The following is a 24,107-nucleotide window of genomic DNA, read 5'->3' as shown; positions in this document are numbered from 1 at the left end:
TATTTTTCAATATTTTTAAAAATATATATATATTAAATTTGTTAATCTTTGAATAATCGTATCTAAGACAAGTAAAGAATATCAAAATTATAATATAAATTGAAAAAAAAACTTAATAAAAGTAAATTTCTTCATCTTATAGCATCAAAAAATAAACGTTTAATTAGAATTTTTGATTGGAAATTATAGTATAAAAGTTTTATTTATAATGTTATTAGATTATAAATAAAAAAATATTTTTTAAATTTATATCTGGACGAGCAAAAAGCTTCAATTTTTAATCATATTTTTAATTTATTTAAGTTAAAATATATGATCTCGATCTCAAATTATTAGTGAATTACCCCTGTAAATCATACTTTCCCTGATAACAACAGAGTCATGCCGATCATCTATAGAATAATATTAACCTCTGTTCTGGTAAAATTTTTTAAATTAAAATCACGTAACTCCCAGTTTAAAACAGAAGTTCTTATATATTTAATCAAGGCCTCCTGCTCCTAAGCTTTTCATATCTAATCACCACTTTCATCTCTCTAATTCCATTCGCAAGACTAAGGAAAGACAGACAGATAAAAAAACAAATAGACGACAGTGATAATTTATAGGTCTATAATTTTTTCAAATTTCAGCCAAATAATTTTTTAAAACAGAATATATTTAGATACAGAAAAGTTAGAAATAAATAAAAAAATAAAATAAAATACTTTATTAACGAAATTTATATCTAAAATAAATTCTATCTTAAAACGATATAAATTATATTTCAGTAAAATAAAATATTATAGAAGTGTCTAATAAAAGTTCCGATGACGTTCACAATTAATTATTAAGCACATCAAACGTATTGTTTTGTAACAATATAATAATGACGTTTTAAGGCAAGGACGACTCAAAATAATAATCTTTTCATAAAATAGATTTAATGTTTTTATTTTGAATGTATATATATTTAAATTGTGAAAGAAATATAAACAACAAAAGAACACAAAGAAATGTCATGGAATGGAAAATATCATCCGAAGAAAATGTAAAATATCTAGCGTAACGTTTACAGTTATGAATGCATATTTCACGTTGAATGAGAATACTTTCCTTACATTTCTTTTTAAAATAAAACATATAAAAACATTATTTAAAACAATTCTAGAGTTCTTTTCTTTTTTTTTGCGAGAAGATAAGGACATCTGCGCTTGATTACATCTTAATGAAACGGGAGTTCCGAATCATTTTCATTGATGCGCTCACGCTTTGAAACAATCAAGAACTAATGCCATTCAATTAAGAAAAATGCACGTGAAAGAAGTTTTGTACAGAATAAAAACTATACATTTTTATGATATAATTTAAGATGATTATATACTTAACGAGCGGCTTTACTTATAACCGCATTGTTAATTTATATGCAGAATTCTTATCCATGAAAAAATTATATTTTTCTGCAGGTGTTGAAATTATAATTAAAAATTTATCGTAAATTTAATAAAATGCTCGATAAAATTTCCTTTATTATTTTTATTATTATTTTTTTCCAACCGAAGATTGAAATTTTATTTTATTTTATCCAATAAAATGAAGTGATAGAATACCTTCTTTTATTTGGCAAAATATTCTATGATTTTAATAAAAATTAGTATGGAATAATATATATTATTTGAATTAAAACAATGGAAAGAATTCGATAAAATAAGAAACAAAGTTATTAATTTACTCTGCATTTTTATGTTTATATTCGAGTTAGGAACTAACAATGGCGATTATTTTTGAGTTACGAGGCCATATTAACGTGAAATTATTTAAGATTTTTTTCATTGCCGAAAAATATTACATCGTTAATATTTTTTTTTATTAGCTATATTTTTCCACATTCTTTTCTTTTCGACCTTTCCCTATTGTCATTCCACTTTTCTAATTATCTTCTCATCTTTTACTTTCGATCCATCTTCATCTTTCTTCCTAGTTCTTAAATTAACCATCAATTCTGACCTTGTATTGTCCATTCTTCCGTTAAAGCAACCTGTCTAGAATCGTTTTAGGCTTTTACACGTCCAAACATATCTATTATACGTGTTTGTTCTTTTAGCTGTTTGTCTTTCTATCACTTAATGCAATTCCAACCGTCGAGATCTTCAATTTTCTCTGTTACCATTCCGAATTATTTATCTGTATCCAATATAATCTTTGATGTAGAAATAAATCTGGGAAAAATTAATTAAAAAACGAGCAATTATTTATTTTTACGTCGTCAAAATTGTAATTTTTCGTCACAATGCACTTAAGTTTAGTAGTGTTTTGCCCCTGTACATCATACTTTTCCGTGTTAATGGTTTTATTTTGGAAGTTTTCGACGTATCTACGTGATTTTAATCATAATTTTAATAAAATTATACACGCATCTAAGCATTTATACACTATAAATTTTAAAAATCTATATTTTTACAACAGTAATGTACTTCGTGATATGCAATCATCGTTGTTTAATGCTACGTAAAACTTTATTTCAATGGAGAATCAGTAATGTTTGATACTGATTATAGAGTAAAATTAAACGGAAGAGAGACGTCACAGTATAAATTACCAAGCCATCTTTTTTTTTTCGTGCACTTGTCGTAAGTGACCGAGAATGCTATTAGAAACCAGGCCTGTTGCTATGGCGATGATGATGACGTCAAGAAACCTTCTCCTCTCGAGTGAGGATACTTAATTTTATTGAATTGAAATTTTAAAATGTGTGCACACAAAATACAATATTTTTACAAGTAGTTTCGTACAAACATATAATTAATTCAATTATAAAAACGTTAGAGAAGAAGAGAAGAGAAAAAACAAAATGTACATCATTAAACATTCGTCACATTTTAATAATAAATGTAATTTGTTATTAGATTTGTAAATAAACTTAATTATTACATAAATACAAGCGAAATGTTAATTATTACAAAACTAAATAACGAAAAAATATATATATATATTTATTAATTTTCTGCAATTAATTAAATCTGGTAACAGATGCTATTCATAACTGAAACGTTTGATTGTAATTCGAAGCGAGAGAGATCAAAGAAGATGCAAATAATAATTACTACAGAAAGGAAATTGCCATCTGCTTATATGAAAACTACGAAGAGTACTCGAACAATGCATACTATTTAATTACAATTCTACAAACCCTCACCAGCGTGTTGTAAACTCGCTCCGGGGGGTTAGATTATTTTAAAGTTCAAGATTAAACTACCTTCGCACTTACACATAAAGAATTAAGCTGATAAACTTAATCTAATTCCAATGTAATTTTGGGATGAGTATTTTGTTAGCCATTCCTTTTCGGATAAGATTATATTAAATTAAATTTCACAGCGTAACTGTTTGGCAAAGTATAACTGGAAATGATGTTTACTACAGAAGTACTTTGAAAATTAACTGATTTTTCTTCTTAAATTTATTTATGTTTTTTTTAATTTGAAGTTTGTGGAATATTTAAGGTCAGTTAAGGACGAAAAAACACTTATTCAGAAGTTATAATTAGATATTAAAACAGTAGTTTAGCACTGCTGAGGTCGTCTTCAAAACGAAATATTAATACTTAAAAACATCCTTGAGGTTTGAAAGTATTTCAAGTGAAAAATTATATATTTAGCTTAATTATTAGATTATTTTAAATACAATTACACTAAAAACTATTATATGCGTATTTCTATTTTATAATTCCATCCTTTCTTATCTCCATTGTATATATTTTTGCTTATATTTTAATGGTAAACACGAGTTATAAATATATATTGCTACTGTTTTCTACGTCTGGATGTGGATATAGAAACGTATCCAGTTTATTTGTATTCGAAATATTATATTTTTTCGAAAAAAAAGAAAAACTATAACTCTAAGAACCTATTGTTATAATAATGCAACCGAATATAGGGACTACAATATTGGTTATCAAGAATCATTCCCTAGGCATTTGTAGACTTATAATTCTAAAAATAAGAATCATCCAAATATCAAAATTTTTTCTATGTAAAATAATAATAAAATTCTCATATTTGTCTATGAAAAATAAAATTACATTTCGAAATGTTTTCCACTTAATTATTCAAACAATATAATAATTAAAAAAATCTTATACATGACAAGTGCATTAATAATAAAAAAAACATCAAATATTTGATAATACTTTAGTATTTATTAAAAGTATATTTGTGTTTGATGATATATTTTTTCGTACTTAATGCATTTAAATATAAAAACTATCGAGAAATAACATAAAATTTAAATATTAAAGTTTTTTTTCTAATATTTGAACTTTGATTTCTTGTAGAAATCTTTAAAAATAATTAAACATTCCAAGAAATATTTGTAAATTCAAACTATAAACCGCTATAAACAATTAATTAAGAGATATCTTCATAATAAAATGTTTAATGCATAATGATCATCGAACATAATGGAAATTTATGGCTTTGTACTTTAAATATCAATGGAATATTTACAAGTTTAAGCAAAGAAAAGAAAAGAATACAAGCTTCTTATTAGAAATTTTAATAATTAATTAAATATAAATCTATATAAATATAATCTATGCCATAAATTCAAGGATATACGAAAACATCAAATCTCTTTAAGTTTAATTTTACAACAGATACTCCACAATATATTAATCTCGCTGTTTATTTGAATATTTAATTTACGAATCAAAATGTCAATTCTTATATTATTTTATATAAGAATTTCTCTATATATTAATACCTATTTCTATTACGCGCTCACCAATGGCCGAGTGGATAAAACCACTAAACACAGGTCATGGGTTTGCCCCCATCAAGGAAATGGCCAAGTGAAGATTTTTGGATTTTCTTTACGTTTGTAACACTTAAATAGAGACTATTTTATCTATAGAAAGTCTACCCGACAGGCAGATCATCCATTAAAATATTAAAAAAGAAGAAGAAATTGAAGAGGATCATCTTGATAAAAGCTTAACTTACATCCGAATTATTTTTTTAAATTTAATTCTGTATTATTATTTTTTTCCAAGAGATTATTTGCTTTTGATTCTCATTACGAATTGAACAGAATTTTCTATTTATAGAATGCCTCTAATACCATAAATTAAATTCATTACACTCGAAAACACTCCGTTAGCAACTTTTTATTGCCTAATGGAAAATTTTACGACTTAAAAAAAAAAGTTATATATAATTTATTTATCGATTGTAATAATTAAATTATGTATTATTAATACATAAATTTATAATTCACCATCAAAGAGTAATTTTAAGAAAAAAACTGTTTACAAGAAAGATTTGTAAAGTGTTTTTTTTTTATTTTTATTTTATTTACGCGAAAAACAATGTAAATAATTTAATATTTATATGTTTATATGGATACGAAGATGACTTTTACATAAATAATAAATAAAATACGAAGATAAAATTTAAAAATAATAAAATAATCAAAAATTTTGATTCTATTTTTAAAACGATTTTCTGACATTTGAATTCGAGCATTTACAGATGTAAATATGATTAAATTGTATGCAAACTTCTCTCGGTAACTAAATAAATTCGAATAACTTCATTAATATGGATTTTATAGCCTTTGGGCAGCAAATTTTCAAACTGAAGATCTAATACATTCCCATTGTCATCCGTCTGTCTGTCCGTCCGTCCGTCGTTAATTAATCTCGAAAACGTAGTTAAATAGATGAAAATCGAGATCAAATATGAAAAACTTAAGGTCATTTGTATAGACGAACTTTCGGGCCGAAAATCACGTAAAATCAGTATCAAGAAAAAAAATAAAATTATCATAAAAATTTAAAAATAAAAAGATTTTTACTGATACAAAATTTAAAAAAAATGTTGTTAAATTTTATAATTTATACTCTTTTTTTTTTCATTATAAAATAGATTTTTATCGCAACTAATAAAATATTCATTAAGTTCAGATAAGTGATAACGTCTATCGACAAGAAAAAGTTAGTTTAAGTCTAGATTTTTTAGATAAATTAATCTGTGTTGATCAATGTTAAAAACTTCTTAATTCCCAAAAGTAGACTAGAAAAATACATGGCACGTTCTATTTCGTTGATCTTCTAATATCAGTTCTTTTATGGAGGTTTTTCTAACCTATAAGCCATTAAGAGAATCATTTTCATGCCCACTGTAGGTTCTATCAGGCCCACAATTAGGGTGATCGAATGGTAAAGGGAGAGGCCCAACATTATCTTTAATTATTACATTTTACAACATTACTTTTTAATTATTGGGCTGTAATTTTTCAAATTACAGCCCAATAATTAAAAAGTAAATAAATTAAATTCAAACAAACAATTTTGCATAAGGAAGAGCGTATTTTAATTAATAAAAATCTCATAAATTGCACATATTTAAAGCTTTACAGAATATAAAAATATATTGTAAATTAGCTTTTAACTATTTTCTACTAAGAATAAAAATATTTAATGATCAATTACATCATTAATATTAAAGCATTTAACTATAAATAAACTCAAAAGAAGTAGTTGAAAGCGAGTTACTTAAATCTCCCGTTTTACTGAACTCGAATCAAACAAAGCACGTGATTGATAGATGACAGGGACAATGACAATAATGGCTATAAAAAGACAGAAGCAACCCTTGTAAACTCTTTTCTCCACAGATGTCGCTGTTAATTTCTCATCACTTCACAAATAAATAACACACGTCATTGTAAACAACTGTGACGTTTACAGGAAAAAAAAATGTTTAAAAAAATAAATTAAAAATTTTATACATCCAATAAAACTTTAACGTCAAATCGAAGAGAATTTTATTTGGTCACTTTGAATTAAAGAAAGGATTTAATTAAGAAAATGTTTACACTTATAAACTTTGAAGGACTCTCCCAAAAAATCTTTAATTTAAATATAAAACGGTATTGAATCTATTAAATAAATTTAATTACTTGAATCTAATCAAAAATTTATAGCAACGAATAGAAAAACTAATTAATTTCTATAATAAAACCTGCTACATTTTGTATTTCTTGAATATATTACTTTTGTAGCGGCATTCAAAGTTTTTATCACAAATGGTTTATTTGTTTTTATTGATTTTATTCCTTTACAAGAGTTATCCTTGATTTAAAAAATACGTTTCCTTTATATATAAAATATATATTTAAAAATGTTCCGTGTGGGGAGAGGGGACACGATCTTGTTCACTTAATTTGAACCTTAATAACTCCGGTGCCTTTCGTCGAAAACTTTTATAATTTTGCAGGAAGATTTGTGTATTAGGTGATAATGTTTCTATAAATTTTCAGGAAAATTGGTCCATAGATTCGGAAGATATGGCCCCTTTCCTGAATACCTCCCGAATCAATCTGAAATCTTAAAGGTAATGCTAGCAATTATTAGGGATGAATACAGGAAAAGCTCACCAATAACGGTGTAAGCTTTTAATATAAAAAGTGTTTTAACATTTTAAACTCGGTTCACGTAAAATTTCATCAAGTTTTGTATACTTGGCAAATAAAAGTTTTGAATTAACAATCAAAAAATATTTTAATCGTTTCAATGACTTTCGTTTTTAATAATCTACATCGGTTCAGTTTTTTATTATTTTTTTGCAAAAAAAATATTGCATTTGCAGCCATCTAGAAGAGAAATTCAATATACATTCCAACTTCCAAACTTATCATTTAAAAAACAAATTTCATGACTACACATTTAAATAATATTAACATTTGTTTCATTGTAACATTGGTGTAAAACTTGCCTCATTTATTTTAATAACTTACCATCAACACTTTATAATTTTAACTACAAAAGTTTTAAATAGATAAAGAAAAAAATCAATATAATTAATTAAACTCTAGGACGACAATAATTAAAATTTACAAGTTCATACGAAACAATAAAATTAAAATAATAGTACCTTCAGAACTCTCCCCTTTCACACCTCGAATGCGAAAGGATTTTTAACAATTTATTTGAATATTGAAATAAACGAGAGCTTAAAAATAAAATCATTTTTTTTTTCAGACTACATATTCCTGTAGAAATAGACGAGCTGTGACCACCACTTTTACTGTGTATTTTCAGAAATACAATTTCTAATTAATTATAATTAATACTTTATTGAGTAATCATTGTATTTTATGAGTATTTATGTATGTTTATAAGTAATACATTACGAAAATACTTTTTGATTTCGTTTAATGAGATACGTCAACGCAACACACGGGCGATCTGTTAAGTGGATGCCTCACTGCAGAACTTTCTACGTGAAACTGAGCTCTATTTAGTTAGACACGTGAAGAAAATCCGGAAAACTTTAACAGCCTGTTAGTAAACCGAACCCGCGACTAAGTGAATAAAATCCATAAACACAGGTAAGTGTTGAAAGATTTTATCCACTCGGTCACTTGTGGTCTAACATAGAATCATCACATTTATTATTTATACGAAGATTTTTAAAGTACTTAAAATCTGCATTTCAATTTAATTAATATAATTGTAAAGTATATGTAAAAACATGTTTTTTTTTGGGTTAAAATCACTTATTTAGATTTCCGAATGTCAACCAGATCTCGAATACCCCGAAGACTTAGTGAATTTAATTACCTTATATAACTTAATAAATATTAAATAAATTATTATATAATAAACTTGTTTTATTTATTTCAATATATTAATGAAGTAAAACCAAAGAAGAACAAAATTAAGTAAATTTTAAGAAATGAAACTTGAAATTTTAATTATGACTTTGAGTTTTAAAGAAGGTTTTTAGGTACTCTTATCTCAACTATAATGAGAACAAATTACTTTTTAATGTATTGTTACAAACTGTAAATTTTGATTTAACAAAACAAGGATTCGAAAACGTTCGGGATCCAGTTTACTTCTTTTCTTGTCACAAATTAAACAAAAGGTACTGAAGAAGCGTTGTCTGTACGCAGTGGCGGATAGAAGTGCCATTGACAAACAAAAAAAATAAAAATAAATTACGTGTTCGAGTTTCAAAATAGTGGTGCGTTATAGATTCTACGAGTCCAGGAAAATTTGAATAGGGGGGACCCACGCAGTGTTGACTTCAGACATTTTTCTTCAGGGAAATCCACCAGTTTCCTCGTTCGATTTTAACTTGATCTCTGGAAAATTAAGTTCTGTGTCGAGGCATACCGGCAATCTAGGGTTCTTAGATATGGTGTTAAATTTAAATTTCCATATTCTTACTACAGCGGTGAGTTTATAAAAGATTTGTTTGAAGATTCCCCTGTTGGTGGGAACCCAAGTCAATTGTCTATTTTGCCCATAAGGATAATGCACCACTGATTCAAAACGTTGTTCTTTAAAAATTTTACGATGGCAAATAGATCGTTCGCAATACAAACGTCGTGGCGTGTTAAGTAAAAGTACTTACTAATTATTTAAATAATTAGGGTACTTCTGGATCAGCTATTTATGGTGCTATACTGAAGTATTCGTAGTATTCGAAATTATTTATTTTATTTACTTATTATTTACACGCGGTGTTCTAGAAGAATAATTTCCATTTCCAATATAACAGACAACTAACAAAAACTATTAAAATATATAAATATATAAAACGTATAAATAATAAAAGAATGACAAATATATATTACAAATTAATTAAAAACGTAGGTAAAGAATTATAGAGTATAGAGTGTTCCTTTGCAGATTGATTATTATTATTTTTTTATCAATTTATATTGTAAATCTCGAATATATTTTAGTATTAAAGTATTTGCGGATATTATTCGTATATTTCTAGTTTTTACATTATGAATTTTTTATTTACTTTTGTGAACTAGTTCTAAACATTAGTATTTAGAAAGTTTTATATGTTGTTTTAAAACTATTGTTCGAAGAAATGAACCATATACAAAAGTTTTGTAGAATTTTCTAAATTGTTAACCAAATAATTTCCTATTTTCTTTCGAAACTTTGTCTAACTACAAATTTTAGCTCTTGTTGTCGAGTTTATTGCAGGTCGATAGATGTAATCGCTGGCTAGCCAGTTAATACGAGAAATACTTCCGCGAAAAGCATTGCATTCGGGGATAAGATCGGATTTCTATCAGAATTACAATTAATACCGTAGATTAAAAATATAATAATCATTCAATTTTATTGCATCGTTACGTCTTATATAAAGATACATTTTGAAATTTTTCTTTTATTTTTTTAACTGGTAAAGCAATTTACACACACACACACTGACTTGCTAAATACATATTTTAACTTGCTATACTCCTATATATAATGTTAGTTTACTGATCTAAACAGTTCAACGTATCCACATCAAATTTGGAATAAGTTTTCTTCGACATCCTAGAAAAAATAACTGTAAAGATTCCCACCCCAATCATCCCTAACCCCATTCCTTCTTAACTTCAGCCCAAGCAAGTGTTAACATAACATTGTAGTTTCATTATTGTAAATTCTCAGATCAATAAATGTACATTTTAGTTACTAAAATCGTTATTTTTTATCATCCTCTCTCAACACAAATTCATTAATCCCCACCCACTTAAAAACCAGGCACACGCGGCTACTCTTAAACTCCTTAAAAAATACTATACAAAATACAACGGACCATTATTCACCTAAAGCCCATTCCCTCAAAAGCCCATACAATTATTATTTGATAAACATCTAATATCACAGATATATATATATATATATATATACATATTTTCAGCATATAATCTGCGTAATTCAAAGAATAAGAGTTTTATATATCCTTCTATAAGCTCAGAACTACTTCATCCTATTTATCCTTTCAATTTGTTTAAAACAAAAGGCAAAATACCGTTATTTTTACATAAAAATTTAGAATTTTTAGACTAAAAATATAACTCATACACTAAAAATATGTCGAATACCCTACCTTATCAGAAAAATTTATAATCAATACTGGAAATGTTCATCCTGAGTAATATATCAATACATTTTTTTACGAAACATACCTGTAGATAGATGTATTACGAATGAGATACTGTACACTGGAAGGAATACCGGAGGCAGAAGAGTTATTGAATGATTTATATGCAGTAAAACCTGTCTAAAACGGAACTTGAATAAACTGGAAACCTTTCTAAGCGAGGAAAATATTCAGTACTGTGCGATTCTGGTTTACACAGGCTTTAGTGTATACAATATTGTATTATTTAACAATGATTTTAAAATATTTAATTATATTTTAGAAATGTTTAAATTGTATTTTGTATCTTACGTATACTCTTAAATTTATTTGGGTATTAATGAATTTCGAGATGATTTATTATTTAAAAAATTAAATATTATCGTGGGTATTTATTTAACTTAATAGTATTTAAAAATTATTTATATTATAAAAGATAAAATTTAAAAATTAATATATTTATACATCGTTATTTAATCATATTACTGAATATTCCGTTTGTGCAGGAAGATTTATTTTAATATCGTGCGTATATACTTTTATATTCATTAGCATCGATTGATATTTTAAAATGCAATTGAGTTTTGTTCAATAGAAAATCTATTTAAATATTTTTTATATGGATAACATATTAAAGAAAATTTAATAGGATTCTTAGTAGTCAACCAATGATCCAGTAGATAAAATCAGGGGAACCCACAACCACGACCAACTACAGTATTAGTATTGGTCGTGGATTCGCGCCTTGCGAACGACCTATCCTCGCGGACTATTTTTGGATTTTCTTCACGTTTGTAACACTTAAATAGGGACCATTTTCCTGTAAAAGTCCTCCCAAAATGTATCTCCCTCGAAATGTGGAGTTGTTATAAACAAATAAACCAAATAAAACTTGGCATTCTCGAAACTGTTAAGAACTTTATACCTTAACTTGTATGCCGTTTACTCAAAGACCACCTAGAATAAATGATTTTCATATAGTTACATGTAAAAATTTAGTTAAAAACAGATAAATATGTTAATTTTCCGCGTCATTAGTTTCTTATCAGTTATAGAAACCTCAATAGATATGAACATAATTAAAAAATAATGTTGATAATATATTAAATCTTTTTAAAGATCTATTTAAAAGAATGGATAAAGATTAATGTTTCTATCTGTTCGTAATTCTTAAAATATAATCAAGAATTATCAGCTGATGCTATAGAATAAATGAAAATCGAATTTTCAAAGAAGTAAATATGTTTATATTTTGAACACAATGTTATGGGCTTATTAATGTTTATTTATTTATTAAAAATTAAGAAGTTTAAAATAATATTATCTCAATTAATAAATAAATTATGTCATAAAGGTAATAATTATTAATTTAATAATACAGCATACAGGTTCTAATTTAAAACTAGACGTTGCAGCTGTTACCGTTAGAAAGATTGCAGGTGGTCTTACGGTCTATTCGTCCTAGAAATCACAATCTGTCAATCACTGTACATGTCATATTGACCGAGGAACTGGATATAAGAATTATGACAGCTTTTGTGGATGATACACTCGTATATTTCGTGTGAAGTGGCAAAAGGAAAGTCGAAATTGAACGGATAGAAAAATTGAGAAAAGATAAAGTCAGTTGCAATGATAAAATGAAGAAGAATGGAGGACAATACAGAAAGAAGAATTACAGAGAATCACATAAAGACACATTGTTGAAGAGATTCGTTGATATTCTTTATTATTTATTACAAATATGATAATCTGCATACATTATAAAAAAAACATTAAAAATATTCTAAAACAATGTAAAATTTATAAAATAAATATCTCAGTGTAAAAAAATTAAATATTTTAAGTAATTAGTAGTTAGTATTTACTAAAGCATGAAAACAAAAATGTATTATTTTTGAATTAATTTGAATTTATGATTTATTTTGTGATTTAATCGTGTAATTTTTTTTAAATGTTAACCTTATTTAATATATTTAGAAGATTAAACACACGAGATGCATTGGCAGTTAAAAAATTTTAACTTATTTGCTATATAATCTATAGAAGAATAAAGGAACTATTCTTTTTCGTTGAGTAAACAGATACATTATACCGATATAATGGTCTTGTTTACAGTTAATATAGCAGTTATTTGGAAAAAAAAAACAAAATGTTTTTCAATATGACAGAGTGCCAAACAGTGAGAAAAACATCTTGAATGCAAGTTGGCCGAGAAATGTATTATTCAGAATAGTGTATATTCAAAAATACAATTTCCAGAATGTAAGATATAAAACAATGTCTTAAAAAATATTTTTTTTTTTTAATGGTTTAAGCAGTATATCTAGGTATTAAAAGAAATATAGTTATAGCTAGAAAAGAATAAAAATAGCTGCATTATAAAAAATTATTTATTATAAATAATATAGACTAATTTTGAATTTTAATTTGCATAAAGATTAATTCATAAAATCCATCAACGAGTTGCGTAACATTCCCGGCAAAAAAAGTTAAAATTGTGTGTGATCCATCACTTATGAGATATTATTTAAAAACTTTTTATATTATTAATTATTATAAAATGACAAAAAATGCTTAATTTTGAGGGTAGATACAGTTTTATAAATAAAAAACAAAATTGTAAATGCTAATAACGAGTGTCTGACTCCACTGCAGATATGGCACGACCCTCTCAATCTCCAACTCCCTTGACCTTTAACCACCAAAATTTAATAGCATCAATGCTCTTAATACATAAACATGTCTGCATAATTCTTGTAGAATTTCGGAACTTTTCAACAAAAAGTACAGAAGTTATTAAGCTTTATAGTTGAAAAATCGTGCCAACCTCATAAAAACACATACACAAACATCCATATATACAGAAAATAACCAGAATAAATAAATATATATACATATATTTTTGCATTTTTCGATGTTTCAAGGTGTTTTGAGTCCAAAAAATGTAAAAACTTTTGGGTTATTTTTTTGATTGATCGTCATACTTTCCCACTATTATTGCTTTCCCTGCTGTTATATAGGCCTATATAAAGCATTATAATTAATTTATTAAGTTATTCATTGTTTCTGCTTACTTTTTTTCAATAAAAAGTAAGATTTGGAAAAGATTGAAGTTTTCTTTCGCAGAAAATTATGAATTTACTTCTAAAAAATCTATCTCGTCCCGAAGGATTGATCCGAACATTTCGTCAGCACGAACAGAAACGAGCTAATAAAAAAAAAAAACTTTAACCGTAACGCCAATTTTACAGCAAATTGTAAAATAAATAACAAATTTTTAAAGTTTTTTTTTTTGAAAATAAAATAAATAATATACTTTCGAATTACACGTAAAATTTATTGTACGTTTTTATAGATAGTGGATAAATCGTTTCATATAATTTATAGACATGTTGATTCATATTTTTGATAAATTATGCTGAAAATAGAAGAAAAAAAAGTGAAAAATAAATTAATAATCATTAATCATTTATTATAATCTTAGGATTTAATACGTCAAGATTGAGAGTTTACAAAGAAATTAAGTAGTTACAAAACAACTTTCGATACGTTCAATGATACAAGAAAAATCAAACAGAACATTAATCAAAATACTGAGGATTAAAACGATAAATATTTAATGAAATCTCAGTTGTGACGTTTTTAATAAATTCAAAAGAGGGAGGATGGTCGAGTTTATCGTTCTGGGGATCCGAAATCGAATCCGGAAGCTCTCCGGGAATTTTACATGGACGGTTGGATCTCATCCCTTACCACTCGGCCATCGCCATTGTGAGCCTGGCCGAAGCCATGATGGATTTTGGAAAAAGAATTCTTTTAGTGCCGAAGAAAACAAGAAAAAACATTGTAAGAATATTTGTCTTAATTCAAATTTTTATCTTAATATTACCATTTCACTTTATTCATAATGGTATTTAAATAAATCTATGAGATTCTTTAATGTAAATAGTAAGATAAACTGTTCTTTTCTTCAGTTATAACAATTAAAAAAAGTATTAAATGAGAAATTAGTAACCTAAAAATAAGTAGCTCAATAAATTTTCAATTTAATTTCGATATATTGAATAGAATAACAAGTAAATAATCTATCCGAACTAAAATTTAGTATTCATAGAGTCAAATAATAATAAAACCCTATATTTTTTCCCTGACAGTTTCATTAATATAGAAAACAATTTTCAAAACAATTTATTAATAAAATAATAGTAGAGACAACTAGAAAATTCGTTAAGACTTTAGTCCTGTAATGTAATGATTTAATACACAGCAAAACCGTGTTTTAAATACAGAAAATCACTCTGTTCTGGAGAATTTTTCCGTTTTAGACAGGTTTTTACTGTAATATAATATAATAATATAATTTATACAATTAGATTTACATTTTGGATATTACTTAACATATCAGTAGTTTCAGTAGTATTAATGCATATAAAGAACGACTACAAAGCACTTCTGTATGAGATTGTTCTGTGTTAATTATTTATTTTTACGTGGCTTCCAAGTGACAGACACTAGAAAATAAAATGAAAATGGTATAGTCTCGTTGATGTCTAGACTTAATAACATGTGATAATTCGTTTTAGAGTATTGTTAAAGAGGAAATTTCTAATTTCGTCTTATAAGAGATGAAAATCTGAAAAACTGCTATCAGGAACAGTTTTAATGACTTGATAATATCCGGAAGAACAAAGAAAAATTTAAATTTGTATAAAGAATGAAAAAGAGCATGAAGTTAATTTTCTAACCGCTATGCAAGCTACTGTGTACTGTTCGAAAATAATTCACTTTAAATATTAATAATAAGTTTTTATATATAGAAAGTGCTGAAACCTCATCTATTTCAGTAACACTTAATGGAAAATTTTATTTTGTATACATAGAAAAAAATTCCTCTAAAATAAAAATCATTAGAAATAAAATTATCTATATCAAACACTATAATTTCTCTTTCGTTAATCACATTTTCATATCATATTCTAAATATTTTAGAATGAAATGAATTAATAAAACATGGAAAAACATTTAATATTATACACAAGTTACGCACCTCGACAGAATTGTCTGATTACGGCAATAGTTGGCACACGGCCATGTTCAGTCAGGTTTGTAAATGATTACAGTTGTAGTCTGATTTCATGTTAGGTAATACCCTCAAAATGTTTAAAACCGCTATCCCAATATCGTATAAAAAGGCTCGCTCAGGCTCATTGTTTTTAGAATTTTTAGTATACTTGTTGTTTGGATATCTTCAAACGCCAAGCATCCTAAATAAATAATGCACAGCTAATGGAGTTTGTTTGATAAAGGTTGCTTCATTGGAATGAGAGAAGCGGGATGGGCATTTTGTTTGCACAAAAACTGAGCCTAACTGGCTTGACTGTGAGAAGGTGTTGGAGGTAGCACATGGCACCACAGACAACTAAGAAAGATGATTTTACGATCGTGAGACGAGCACGAACAGCTTTAATGGCGTCTTTGTCTACCATCCAGAGACACGTGCAAGCTTTACTGCAGAATCTTGTCTCTTCTCGTACCATTGGTCATAAGCAGAGGAAAATTTATATGCGTAGCGACCACTATGTCTCCTCTCATTAGCATCCCAACATTGCTAACTTCGTTTGCGACAGAGGCACTTGGATTGCTATGGACTGGCATCATATTGTCTTTAGTGTCTTTAGCAATGAATTCAGCTTCTGTTTGGGAATGAATAACAACCGTGTTAGAATGTGGAAAGTCACTGATGGGCGCTTAAGTTCCGTCTTTACCGTTGAACGGCGTATTGCCTCGCCGCTGGCATGCTGGTCTGAAAAGCAATCTACTATGGCAATAGTGATCTTTCCTAGAAGTGGTGCAAGGACAACGATGACAGAGCAAAACTATCTGGAAATACTGAGCCCTCCCGTGTCTCCTTTTCATAAAAGGACTGCAAACAGACATTTTTCAGCAAGATAATGCTTTGCCACACATTCGCTGTGGTTTCCAGGAATGTGTCTGTCACATTAATACACTTTTTGGCTTGTCTTGTCTCCATATTTGTGGGACAGCTACGAGTGTAATAGATCTGTATTGGCAGTTTCAATATCTCTAGGTAAATCTGTCGCAAGATCGCATATAGTATGACCTCCTTTACCGACCGTATCAGCAAGAGGAGATCTTACAAAGTAGTAAAGTTTATTTTAAATAGTACCGGTACCATTATTCCCTTTGATAGTACCCTTTGATATATTTTAATCATTGATTATCTTCGTGGTTAAGTTCTCACTAAACAAGTTTCATTCAATTTCACCCCTTCTTATTGAATAATTTTTTTTATCAATGAATATATTAAAATGTTTTTCTTCCAGATTGTTATTTATTTATTGAAAATTTGAAATTCTATAGAATTATACGATAAACATATATTTTACGAAAAATTATACCAATTATTGCTATTTAACATAGCCTATATTACATAACACTTATAAATATTACATTACTAATACTGTATAGTAAATCTTATTAAAAATCTTTCATGAAATGTTTAAATATAAATTCTATTCGATTCTTTCTTTACAATAATAAGATTTACACAGAATGTTAAATGCTACTTAAGAGATATCTCTTTGTAATTTCATAAATATTAATGAACTGTTCGAATAAAATTCGGATTATAGAGTTTTAACAATCCTCATTAATATATTAAAATGTCTACAAGTGTATAAACATTAAATAACATTTTAAAAAGCAGAATTAATCATATTAAAATTAACTAAACTTTGACTTTAATTATTAAATTTGATTTTTGTGATCACAACTTGATTTTTTTAATATAAAGTTTAAGGCTAAAGTACCTTATTGACACGATATAAAAATATAAAGAGACGAGCTTATTTCAATAATAAAACTATTTTATATCGAGAAAAATATTGTCAAGTATCATAAAATGCAATTTAAATCTCAAAGGATCTTTTTTTACGCAAAATATGACGTAGGAAATAAATAGAGAATGACGTAAATGTTTAAGAAGTAAAGTATTGAATTTATTCTCAAAACTGATTTTAAAAAAATGAGGTTTTATTGGCGAAATTAAATTAATAAAGTAAAAAAACACTAAAAGAAAAAATAATAATAATAAATTTAAAAGCATCATGCAATATGTGCATTAAAAATAGAAGAGATTTGAAAGATTTCTCATCGTATATTTATTGAAATAAATACAGATAAAGTAACACATTACAGAAAATAATTAATAAGAAAAATATGATAACATTAACTGACCGATTACTCATTAACTGATGAGTAAACACTGCAATCAAATTATAACATTAATTACTATTTAAAATCTGGATGTAAATACTGTTTAGAAGTTATATACAAGAACGTTACATTTACATAATAATTTTAAAAAAAAAGATGAATTCTTTCATATATAAAAGACATAAACCTAATCAAATATCTTAACTGTAAGCAGACAGCAAGATATACAAGCAAAAAGTGGAACCAGATTGATAATGGAATAGAAAGAGACAGGAAAGGGTGAAGTGGAAGAAATCGGTTGAATGCCTAGAGATTTGCAGAAGTACATAGAAGTAGAAAAAGAAAGAAACTTGACCGAAATACCTACAAGATTTCTCAAACAAGATCAAATAAGAGATGTGATATCAATTACAATATTGCCAAACGAACACATCATGGATTCTCAATTCTTCTCCATTGCTAACACTTACCAATAAAGTTTCTTACAGGGTTATAAATGAAATATCAAATCATCTAATTTCCAAGATAACATAAGTTATTCAATAAAATAAATCTTCTCTTAAAGCTAAAATAATACTTACGTTATATCGGGTTATCCAAATGATTAATGCTTATAGTAATTTGTCATTATCTCGTTATCTGATAAACATATTTGTTTTTTCTTTTTCTTTTTTTTAAATAATTAAATGTCTCGTTAAATTAAATTTCCTAATTTTTATGTTACTTTCTCCAAAAAAAAACAAGGATAATAATTAATTAAAGTCAAGAAAGAAATGTTTATAAGTTTATTATAATTATTAAATTACATATTACGAATGTAAAACACAATCAAGATTTATTTATTAGGTTTTAGTAAGATTTTAATCGAATATAATAGATTATTTTATTTAAAAAAAACCATTTAATATATTCTTTAACCTGTTGTATAAACTTGTAAAAAATAATAAAAGTATAAAATTAATTTGAAAAAAGTATTAAAGTTTAAGTAAACGAATAAAAATTTCGCACCAATTGTAGATAAATTACCATATTTCTAATCCTATTAAGTTAACGTGACGTTTAAATTGGTTCCATCCAAAAATACAAAATAAAACAAGAATATTCGTGATATGATGGACTGCAATTACCATTATTTATAACATTTTTTCTTTTCTTTTAATATAAAAATAATAATAATAATTTTTATCCTTTCAAACACATCACGAAATCAATTATTCTACTTNTAAAATATAAAACGTACAAGATAATAAGTCTATTTATTTATTTATAGAAAATATGAGAATTTTATTAGCTTTATGTAATAATAAAAAATATATATTTTAGAGAATATAAAGGTACGAATAATTCTTTAGAAAAGTATTAAGAATTTTATGTGATCGAAAAAATTTTATGATGTTTTTTTGGATAAAATTTTGTCCAAAAAAAAAGAAAATATTTTATGTTTTCAACTCATTGTCACTTCATGAATTTCTGACAAAATTGTTAGATAGAAGTGATAAATAGGATCATCGTAAGAGGTAAGAAATTATTAATTTATCTTCTAGAGAAGTAAAAGAAAGAAAAGGGAGGCAAATATTTATGGTTTACGATGTAGATAAACTATATCAAGTATTTCGAATTATATAATACGTGACTTGTGTTTTATACAAAAACTTCTAAACTACATTTTGAATTTATTTACACTCAGCAAATATTCATTGTTTAAGTATATTTGTAGGCTACTCGCAAAGTTTAAATGAAATATTAAACCATTAAAATTTTTCAAATTATAAAGTCACGTAGTTTAATATATAATAAATATTTTTTTATGCTTTCATTTTATGAAAATGTATTACATATTTTCATAAATTACAGCAGTCGAAAATTTGCATATTTTTTTTTTTTTTTTGGCCCAAACTATACGTTATTTAATATATTAAACGAGAAATTATTTATTGTGGCATCGTCGTAATGTTGGGTTGCAATTTTTAAATCATCTTTTAATTAAAAAAATTCACATGACTTCCGGTTCAGACAGGAAGTCAGGTGATTTTTTTATATATAGTTAACTAGTGTCTTCGGACCGTAAAAAAGTTTCCACTTAAAAAGAAGATTAATAATATACAGGAGCATTAATATTAATAATATAAATAGGGTTATTCATTACACATTCAATCGGTATTCACAAGTCGTAAAAACAGTCATTAAATATTTAAATTTGTCATAAACTGAATCTGAATACTGTTCATAAAGCTATCTTGAGTAGTTATAATAATAAAATTACCTTAATAACTTATCTAACACAATAGAATTGAATCTGGAATAAGATCTTACCTTCGAATGTTACCAAAAACTAAACAATTTTTATTAATAATCTTTTAATTTAAAAAAGCAAATCACGCGACATTCGTGTATAGTTATTCGTCACTTCAATTTTCATCTATTTAACTCTGTTCTCGAGATTAACGAAGGATAGAAAGACAGACAGACAGACTGACTGACTGACGACAGTGGGAATGTACAGGTCTGTAATTTGAAAATTGCAACCCAATAATGACTTCAGAATTTTGATATAAATTCACTAAAATAAAAGTATTTGCATAGGATTTTATAAACAAAAATTAGAAATATTTTCTTTCTTTTCTCATTTATAAATAATAAAAATTAAAATTTCTTTGATAATTTATTTCTTTATTAATAGTATTTTTATCCTTAATGATTAGTTATTAGTTATATTACCAATGATGTATGGATTACATTAATTATTACACTTCTTAAACTATATATTTAATAAAATTTCACATGCAATTCACATAAATAAAATTATATATATATATATATAATTAATTATGGAGTACATTTTTCTATTTTTAGTAGTAGCTTAATCGTTTATTAATTTTGGCGAATTATTTTATAAAACAATGCGTTAAAAATAATAAATAATTTCTATTTAAAAATAATAGATGGTTATTCTTATTATTAATGAATTCTTAACATTTTATAATAAAAATTAGTATTGTTTTTTTAGTGACAAAATCCTTGAATCTATGCAAGTTTGTCATTTAAAGCAACCCATGTACCAGTTCTTATAGGGTTGCCCTCAAATTTCAAATAATAACTATAAAAATGCTAGTTGTTTCTTAATTTTATAATATTGTTTGCATATTTTTACATAATATAATTCAGAGCTTCAACGTCACTTTTTGTTTACGCATACATTGTCTGGGTTATACCACCAGTTCATAAGTAATAGTGGCTCGTTATCCTATGGGCAAAAAAAAAAAAAAAAAAGCGATTGCCTGGAGCCCCCATCAACAGGAGGTCCCACTAATATTTTATAAGAAAATATTTCCTCCGAAGAGAAATGTCTGAAGTTAACCCTGTACAGTACATGGAGCATCCTAATTCAAATTCACCTAGGCCCTATAAAGCACCACTGAGAAGTATTGTTTTAAAGAATACTCAATAATATAAATTAATATATAACAAGTACAGGAAAATAAAAATAAGTATTTTTATTATTATATATAATTTCAACTAAAACATGAATTTTTAAATATAATTGTTACTTATTAGTTTCTTTCATCCATGTTTATCTTGCAGTGATGATTACTGCCCAGAAGCACTTAAACTTCTATTTTGTCAAAAATAAAACGTTATGAAAAATCAATTGAAGTAACTTGGGGCCTCTTAATCTCAAGCTTTCTATATCTGGTCCCGATTTTCATCTATCTAACACCGTTCTCGAGATTAAGAAAGGACAGACGGGCAGACAGCCGGACGACAGTGGAAATGAATAAGTCTACAGTTTTTTCAAAATACAACCCAATAAGAACGATCATAAATTATATAGTTTAACTTCGTTTAATCGAGATAAACAATTTAGTAAAGTATTATTGTAACATCTTAACGTGGTTAAAGTTGAATAAACAAGTGGATCCAAAATGTAAAGCTTATAGAAATGCATCAAAAGAGGAAGCTCGTATGAAAAAATAATTTATCTTCCATCTCAAATAAGATGAAAAAAGGCAATGATATTAAATATGGTGTAGTTCTTTTCATACTATTTGAATGCATATAGAAGTAAATAAACAAAATTAGTTATCATTTTTTAACTTCTGATTTGAATCCATTAACCTCGAGGGAAATCTTGTCCGTATACGGAAGAATGATTTATATTGAAATATATTTTAAGATGAAGATCATCAATCTTGAATGTAAAATGGAATCACCATTCAACAATCACGATAATTGTTTCGATCCTAAATTCACCTTTAGAAAATATATATATATATATTAAAATTTATCTAATTTTAAACAGATATTTTAAACAGAAATGCGGCAAAGAAACCGTTAAAAATTAATTTAAATAAGAATTTATTATTTACCAGAGCACAATTACATTAATTTCCTAGAATACTAATTGAAAAATGTTTAAAATTTTAATTATAAAAGTCATCGTGATAATTATTAATCTGCAGCATTTCATTTTCTTCTTTTTTTAAAAAAAAGAAGAAGATTTCGTGTCTTGTTTATTCTCGAAAGTGTCAAATTATCGAGAATTTTAAGATTTTGTCAAAAGGACAAGAGAAGATGGATGACGACTGCCCTTCCTAAGTAATTTGTCAAATCTATACAGACATGATTGCCTATATTGTGAAATCCAATGTTTGCATAGAATGGAAATTCAATGTATCAATTTGAAGTTTTCACACGTTACTATATCGATTTTTGTCACATAAATGTCATTGAGTGGTCGGAAACCCCGGATTATATATAGACTAGATATAATTTATTTTAATAGAAAAAGGAAGTGAAATATCATAATTAACAAAAATTTAACTAGACTAGACCTAATGTAATTAAGAGGTTATTAATTTATTCTTATATGCCAGACAGATAACGAAAAAAAAAGATCAAATTCAACATATTTTTAGCTTGTAATAATCAATGCTGAAATTCTCATCGTAAAAAACATATATATTATTAAATTATCTTATTAATAATTGGATAAGATATAATAAAATAAATAAGTTAATTATATAAATATAAATAAATATTTTGAATATAATTAATTATTTTTTTTTTTACCATTTTAGAATGACAAAGATTAATGATACTGTGTCTAGAAAGAGCCTTAAAGAGGAGTGTTTCAACGAGATTATCAATCTTTTTGAAGAACTAAAACCATATTAATAATACGTGGATAGGGAAGTAGAAACGTGAAATACCAAGGTGGTAAATTATAAAGTTGAAATCAATAGGCAATCGCATTTTAAAAAAGAAATTTTACTTCTGCATCAACTGTTCCAAAGAGATTTTTGTCATGCAATTTCGGTTATAACTTCTTCGGTAAAAGAAAATGTCTTACAAATAGAGTGTAGTGAATACCACAAGGAAACTCTTCAGAAAAATCTTTCTTTCCATTTATTCTATACCTTCTAAATAGCATTTTCTAAAGAATAAATAGAATTTTTCAACAATTTCCATTAATATCGCCAGAAAACCAAGTAAAGAAAACACTGATTAATATTTTTAGTCTGTCGACGTATTTTTCTGACACCATTTTATTAAATATTTGTGATGCAATACGTTAAAAAAAATTTATTTATTAACAAAGTCTTGATCAGTAGTTTTTAAGAGCTTAATCATTGTGGAATCTTGTAATCTTTAACATAATTTTTTTATTCTTTTATTAAAAACGAATCATTTTCTAAACATAAAGCTGTAATTTATTAAATTCAAGAGAACTTTTTGTATTTTATAATAAAGCTGAAACCTATAATTCAAAGAATTTTCTTTTAAGAAATTCAAAAGCGAGTATAATTACATAATTCTATTAAGAAGAATCTAATTTCATTATTAACATTCTCATACAATTTTATTAAAAATAAGACAATCGAATTCATTTCAATAAAACTTTAAAAAAAAAAAATATTTTAAATAATCATCAATAAATAA

At 26.1% G+C, this 24,107-nt stretch overlaps 1 protein-coding gene across 7 annotated transcripts in view; it reads right to left on the bottom strand.

Annotated features, from left to right (window-relative positions):
- Positions 1 to 24,107, bottom strand: part of LOC111621354 (histamine H2 receptor-like) — a 95,582-nt gene that overhangs the window by 32,856 nt on the left and 38,619 nt on the right. For 2 of the 7 annotated variants that reach the window (XR_002756057.1, XR_002756056.1), the window contains one exon: positions 13,523 to 14,139. The exons of the other annotated variants lie outside the window; for them this stretch is intronic. The gene's annotated coding sequence lies outside the window, so the exon portion shown is untranslated. Of the gene's footprint in view, positions 1 to 13,522; positions 14,140 to 24,107 lie in introns of those variants that run through there. 7 annotated transcript variants of the gene reach the window in all.

The sequence above is a fragment of the Centruroides sculpturatus genome, unplaced genomic scaffold (genome assembly GCF_000671375.1).
Source record: "Centruroides sculpturatus isolate CEXI.00-Female unplaced genomic scaffold, Cexi_2.0 scaffold275, whole genome shotgun sequence".
NCBI classification, from domain to species: Eukaryota; Metazoa; Arthropoda; class Arachnida; order Scorpiones; family Buthidae; genus Centruroides; species Centruroides sculpturatus.
Note: the sequence above shows the minus strand (reverse complement) of the source record. Positions and strands in the feature narration are given on the sequence as shown.